Source organism: Salvelinus fontinalis, chromosome 35, assembly GCF_029448725.1.
Source record: "Salvelinus fontinalis isolate EN_2023a chromosome 35, ASM2944872v1, whole genome shotgun sequence".
NCBI lineage: Eukaryota > Metazoa > Chordata > Actinopteri > Salmoniformes > Salmonidae > Salvelinus > Salvelinus fontinalis.
Window position 1 is genome coordinate 21,537,728 of NC_074699.1, and position 6,955 is coordinate 21,544,682.

Genomic DNA, 6,955 nt, shown 5'->3' on the forward strand with positions numbered 1-6,955 from the left:
TTGGCACAGGCAGGAGCCTAGAGTAATACATGTTAACTTCATGGCATTGTACTGTACAAAACCAGGAATAACATTTTGCATAAGAGCTTTCTGGAACACGAGTCCATGATCAATAACACCATAAAGTCTCATGGGAAGAGACAAGCAGGGAATTGTAGGCATGTTACATTGTTTGATGCAAGACCATATTAGTTTGATGCAAAGACCATATTAGTTGGGACACACTTTGATCAATATATGCCATGACAAGGTCTCACTAGGAAATAAGGGTCTAGGGTCTATTTCAGATCAAGGGGACAGTTTTTGGTATCTGTATAAGCACTTTGTGACATCTGCTGATGTAAAAAGGGCTTTATAAAATACACTTGATTGATTCATATGATGAGGTAAAGTCTGTGGAACTTTGATAAGGGTGTAGTGACAGGAGCTTAGAAATCTGAGACTGTGGCTTTGTTGAAAAAGACTTCATCTGCTGTGAAGCACAGTCAATAAGAGCCACTATAAAGCTTCTCCTCCTCTGAAGCCAATGAGGCAATTAAAGTCCTATCCCAGTCTCCTTTTCAACCTTTATTTAACTAGGTAAGTCAATTAAAAACAAATTCTTATTTACAATGACAGCCTACCAGAGAACAGTGGGTTAACTGTCTTGTTCAGGAGCAAAACGACAAATGTTTACCTTATCAGCTCGGGGATTCGATCCAACAACCTTTTGGTTAATGGCCCAACGCTCTAACCACTAGGCTATCCGCCGCTGACATCAACACCAACCTGACACCAACACCATCCTGACACCAACAACATTCCAATATCAACACCATCCTGACACCAACACCATCCTGACATCAACACCAACCTGACACCAACACCATTCTGACAACAACACCATCCTGACATCAACACCATCCTGACACCAACACCAACCTGACACCAACACCACCCTGACACCAACACCATCCTGACACCAACACCAACACCATCCTGACACCAACACCATCCTGACACCAACACCAACACCATCCTGACACCAACAACATTCCAATATCAACACCATCCTGACACCAACACCATCCTGACATCAACACCAACCTGACACCAACACCATCCTGACACCAACACCATCCTGACACCAACACCATCCTGACATCAACACCAACCTGACACCAACACCATCCTGACACCAACACCATCCTGACACCAACACCAACACCATCCTGACACCAACACCATCCTGACACCAACACCATCCTGACATCAACACCAACAACATCCTGACACCAACAACATCCTGATATCAACACCATCCTGACACCAACACCAACACCATCCTGACACCAACACCAACACCATCCTGACACCAACACAATCCTGACATCAACACCAACCTGACACCAACACCATCCTGAAACCAACGCCATCCTGACACCAACACCATCCTGACATCAACACCATCCTGACACCAACACCATCCTGACAACAACACCATCCTGACAACAACACCATCCTGACACCAACACCATTCTGACATCAACACCATCATGACACCAACCCTATCCTGACACCAACACCATCCTGACATCAACACCATCCTGACACCAACACCATCCTGACATCAACACCATCCTGACACCAACACCATCCTGACATCAACACCATCCTGACACCCACACCATCCTGACAACAACACCATCCTGACAACAACACCATCCTGACAACAACACCATCCTGACATCAACACCATTCTGACACCAACACCATCATGACACCAACCCTATCCTGACACCAACACCATCCTGACATCAACACCATCCTGACACAAACACCATCCTGACACCAACACCATCCTGACACCAACACCATCATGACACCAACCCTATCCTGACATCAACACCACCCCGACACCAACACCATCCTGACATCAACACCATCCTGACACCAACACCATCATGACACCAACCCTATCCTGACATCAACACCATCCTGACACCAACACCATCCTGACACCAACACCAACCTGACACAAACACCATCATGACACCAACCCTATCCTGATACAAACAACATCCTGACACCAACACCATCCTGACACCAACACCAACCTGACACAAACACCATCCTGACACCAACACCATCCTGACACCAACCACAAGCTTCAGTGTCTGGAAAGTGTTGCTACAGCATATTACAAACTGCACTCATCTCTATCACACACATAGACAGACACTACCTGACGGTGAGATGCATGCGTGTGGACAGCAGGCTTTGCAGGTATGTATGGAGTTTGAGTGCGTGTGTGTGTGAGAGGGCATGTGTGTGTGAGCAGTAGGTGAGTCTGTAACAGTAGCTGGTGTGTGTTATGTCAGGGTGTGTGTTGGTCTGTGTGCAGGGTGTGTAGGTGTCTATAAGTGTAACATTCTCTACCGTCTCTCTACTGGCCTCTCTGATTAGAGCATGAAACTCTGCCTCCTGCCAGTCTGGCCCCACCCAGAAGCTGATTTCATAAACGAAGCTCTGTGGAAACAGGGAGAAGGGATGGAACGGTTGCTCTGGCATTGGGCAGGAAGTGGTTGAGGAAGCGGGGGTCAGGTGACCAGAGCAGGCGCCAGTCAGGCAGGGAGTAGACCAGTGACGCCAGGAGGTCAAGGTTCAGACACACACTGACGTCATCAGTGAGGTCATCAGCCCACAGCCAGTCAAGCTGTCCCATTGGCTCGGCCACCAGCCACAGAGACCCCTGCTCCTCAGCCAGGGAAAGCCTGTAGGGGGTCAGCAGATGCTCCAGACTCCACCCCAGTTCAGGGATTGACTGAGAGGCTTTGAGCCATGCTTCCCAGAGGAGGAGCTGGTAGAAGGCAGGTGGGGACCAGGGACTGATGTGAACTCTCTGAAAGACTACGCTGCTCACACCATGCAGAACCTCCTCCCTCTGTATTCTCTCTCTTCTCTCTCCTCTCTCAGTATCTCCATCTGAGGCAGTAGAGAAGGACGCAGAACGTATCCATCAACACCTACAAACTCCTCTCCCTCACCTTCACACACACTGACCTCTCCCTCCCCTACACACTCCTTACCACTGCTGCTACAGTCTCTCTCCCTTCCCTCATCCTCTGAGTCGTAGGTTAGTGTGTGTCTGCCAGTAAGTCCACTAGTGTCTATGTGTTCGTGATTATCCGAGGGTGTGTGTGTGGTGGTGTGTGTGTGTGGGGTGTAGCCAGTAGCAATGTGTGTGTTTGTCTTGTATCTCAGGGCAAAAGGCATTTAGTCTCTGGGGGGAGGAGTGTATGACCAGGGGGAGGGACTCTGCAACCATGGAGAAAGGCCACTCCCTCTCCAGGGCCTGAGCCAGAAAGTCCTGAACCAACCTGACTTGATGATTAGAACTAGAGGAGAGAAAATACCTATGTATGTAATGTGATAGTTCAGCAGGTATGTGGTAGGTCAGTGTGTGTCCTCCCAGAATGCGCTTCATTTATCACCTGATTTACTTAACAAAAGGCACATCTTAATATGTGGTCCAAGTATCCTCATGACATGGCAAAAGTTGACGTGTGGGCCTTTCGTATTTTGTTCTCTATTACTCCTCTATTGTTTCCTCGAGTAAGGGGGAGGCCGATGACACCAGAGGGCACCATCAGACCAACTCCTTGAATGGCCTGCTCCTTAAAGTTTGCAGTTTTTTCTAGAAAACACTATTTTGCTTAAAACATCTTTTTTTTTTACCCTTAAGTGATTACTGTATTTATACGTGGGATATTGTTTTTCAACAGGAAAAGTTCAAAAATATCTGGAGTGCGTCTTTAAGTATTGTAGCTGTGGCCCTGATATGAGCTGAGTTTTCATGCAGACAGTACACTGGGGCTAAAGTGTTCAAGTCTCTACATGCAGTGTCAAGTGAATATCTACACACCCCTTGAAAAATCTTCAAATTTTGCTGCCTTAAAATTACATCTAAAAAGTGATTACATTAGATTTCTTTCATACAGACCTACTCCACATTTTCAAAGTGAAAGAATATTAAAGAACATTTTCCAAATTAATAAAAAATATAAAAAATGAAGATGTCTTGATTGTGTATGTCTTCACATCCCAGAGTTTACTTGGTGGAAGCACCTTTGGCAGCCATTACAGCTGTTAATAATTTTGAATAAGATTCTACCAACTTTGCACAACTCTTAGGGCAACATACATCCATTGTTTTTGACAAAATTGCTCAAACTTAGTAAATTTGGTTGCGAATCATTGATGGACAGTAATATTTAAACTTTGTCTCTGATTTTCAAGCAAATTTAAGTTAGAACGTGGACTGGACAAGGAACGCTCAACACCTCTGGAAAAGCCATTCTGGTATGTCTTTGGCATTAACATATATATTCATATTCAGAAAACTGACGCAGGGTTTCCGCTAAGTTTTTATCTGGGCTTTGCTGCTTTCATGTCTTTTGATCCTGACAAACTCCCCAGTCCCTGCAGGTGACAAACATACCCATAACCTGATGCTGCCAAATATATATTGAGTGTTCCTGAATGGTCCAGTCTCAACCTTGACTTAAATCTGCTTGAAAATCAGAGACAAGGTTTGAATATTTCTGCCCATCAATGATTCCCATCCTAATTTACTGAGCTTGAGCAATTTTGACAAGATAACTATATGATGCCATAGGAGCTGTGCAAGGTTGGTAGAATCTTATTAAAAATGATTCACAGCTGTAGCGGCTGTCAAAGGTGCTTCAACCAAGTAATAACTCTGGGGTGTGAAGACAATTGATGCATCTTAATTTTGTTTTACTAATTTAGAAGATTTTCTAGAATTAGATTGTGTAGCTCTTTCTAATTGAATCCCTTTTTAGATTGAATTTAAAGTCAGTTAAATGTGAAGACTGTGCATGGGGTCTGTAGACTTTCACCAGAGACAGCATCCAGTCAGCTCTAACTCAAATCAAATCAAATTGTATTTGTCACATACACATGGTTAGTAGATGTTACTGCGAGTGTAGCGAAATGCTTGCGCTTCTAGTTCCGACAATGCAGTAATAACCAACAAGTAATCTAACCTAACAATTCCACAACTACTACCTTATACACACAAGTGTAAAGGGATAAAGAATATGTACATAAAGATATATGAATGAGTGATGGTACAGAACGGCATAGGCAAGATGCAGTAGATGGTATAGAGTACAGTATATACATATGAGATGAGTAATGTAGGGTATGTAAACATAAAGTGGCATAGTTTAAAGTGGCTAGTGATACATGTATTACATAAGGATGGCAAGATGCAGTAGATGATATAGAGTACAGTATATACATATACATATGAGATGAGTAATGTAGGGTATGTAAACATTATATTAAGTGGCATTGTTTAAAGTGGCTAGTGGTACATTTTTACATAATTTCCATAATTTTACACTCTGCCCATGTACAATGTAGAACTTCCCCATGTAGCAGTAATAGCAGTAATAGCAGTAGCAGTAATAGGGTAGCAGTAATGGAAGTACATGGAAACAGCTCATACCTCTGAATGAAATAGGACTATAAATGGAGAGGGAGATATCAATAATTAATGTGTGTGTGCATCACAGAGGAACACTCTCCCTGCCAACCCACTGTACATTTTGATCCCATTCTGCTGTATATCGCCTTATGAATGTTTCACGTGCATCTACACTAAGAGTAGAGAGTCACATTCTTGTTCCTCCCTACTGTCATAGCCACTACACTTCTGGAGGGGGATGAAAATACTGTATTTCCTCACCCCCACCCCTAAATGTCCTTATAAAAGAGCCCTACAGTACTGTTTGAGGCCTACAGTACAGTACTTCCAAAAAGTACTATTTCAAAGGCCATTGACGCCCTCTAGTGTCTGAATTGTGAAAGTTACCTATAGTGGATAAACTTTTCTTCTCACCTTGTGATGATGGTTTTTTAAAGCAAATTACAGTTTAGGACATTGATTCCGCCTAATCCGAACTGTTGATGTTGCATATAGCACACGTTGACAAAGTGTCGCTGATTTTCAAATCTCACTCAAAACGGACGAACTTGCCAGGAGTCGAACCTAGAATCTTCTGATCCGTAGTCAGACGCGTTATCCATTGCGCCACAAGCCCGATACTAATTGCACCATAACTCTGCTATAATTTTTCAATTCTAAATACTTGGTAGTGGACGGCAAAATTATTGGTTATTTTTTATTTATTTTTTATTTCACCTATATTTAACCAGGTAGGCAAATTGAGAACACGTTCTCATTTACAATTGCGACCTGGCCAAGATAAAGCAAAGCAGTTCGACACATACAACAACACATAGTTACACATGGAGTAAAACAAACATACAGTCAATAATACAGTGAAAAATAAGTCTATATACAATATGAGCAAGTGAGGTGAGATAAGGGAGGTGAAGGCAAACAAGATATATATAAATAAATAAAAATAAAAAAAGGCCATGGTGGCGAAGTAAATACAATATAATAAGTAAAAAATAACACTTGAATGGTTGGTTTGCAGTGAATGAAGGTGCAAAGTAGAGATAGAAATAATGGGGTGCAAAGGAGCAAAATAAATAAATACAGTAGGTAAAGAGGTAGTTGTTTGGGCTAAATTATAGATGGGCTATGTACAGGTGCAGTAATCTATGAGCTGCTCTGACAGCTGGTGCTTAAAGCTAGTGAGGGAGATAAGTGTTTCCAGTTTCAGAGATTTTTGTAGTTCGTTCCAGTCATTGGCAGCAGAGAACTGGAAGGAGAGGCGGCCAAAGGAAGAATTGGTTTTGGGGGTGACCAGAGAGATATACCTGCTGGAGCGCGTGCTACGGGTGGGCGTTGCTATGGTGACCAGCGAGCTGAGATAAGGGGGGACTTTACCTAGCAGGGTCTTGTAGATGACCTGGAGCCAGTGGGTTTGGCGACGAGTGTAAAGCGAGGGCCAGCCAACGAGAGCGTACAGGTCGC

At 43.5% G+C, this 6,955-nt stretch overlaps 1 non-coding gene and 1 pseudogene across 1 annotated transcript; both read right to left on the reverse strand.

The window, feature by feature from the left end:
- Nucleotides 1-2,220: 2,220 nt before the first annotated feature.
- On the reverse strand, nucleotides 2,221-3,466 carry LOC129834133 (ferredoxin-fold anticodon-binding domain-containing protein 1-like; annotated as a pseudogene).
- Nucleotides 3,467-6,037: 2,571 nt separating this feature from the next.
- trnar-acg (transfer RNA arginine (anticodon ACG)) lies at nucleotides 6,038-6,110 on the reverse strand. The gene has a single exon. It is a non-coding gene; the product is annotated as a tRNA-Arg (tRNA).
- Nucleotides 6,111-6,955: the final 845 nt, after the last annotated feature.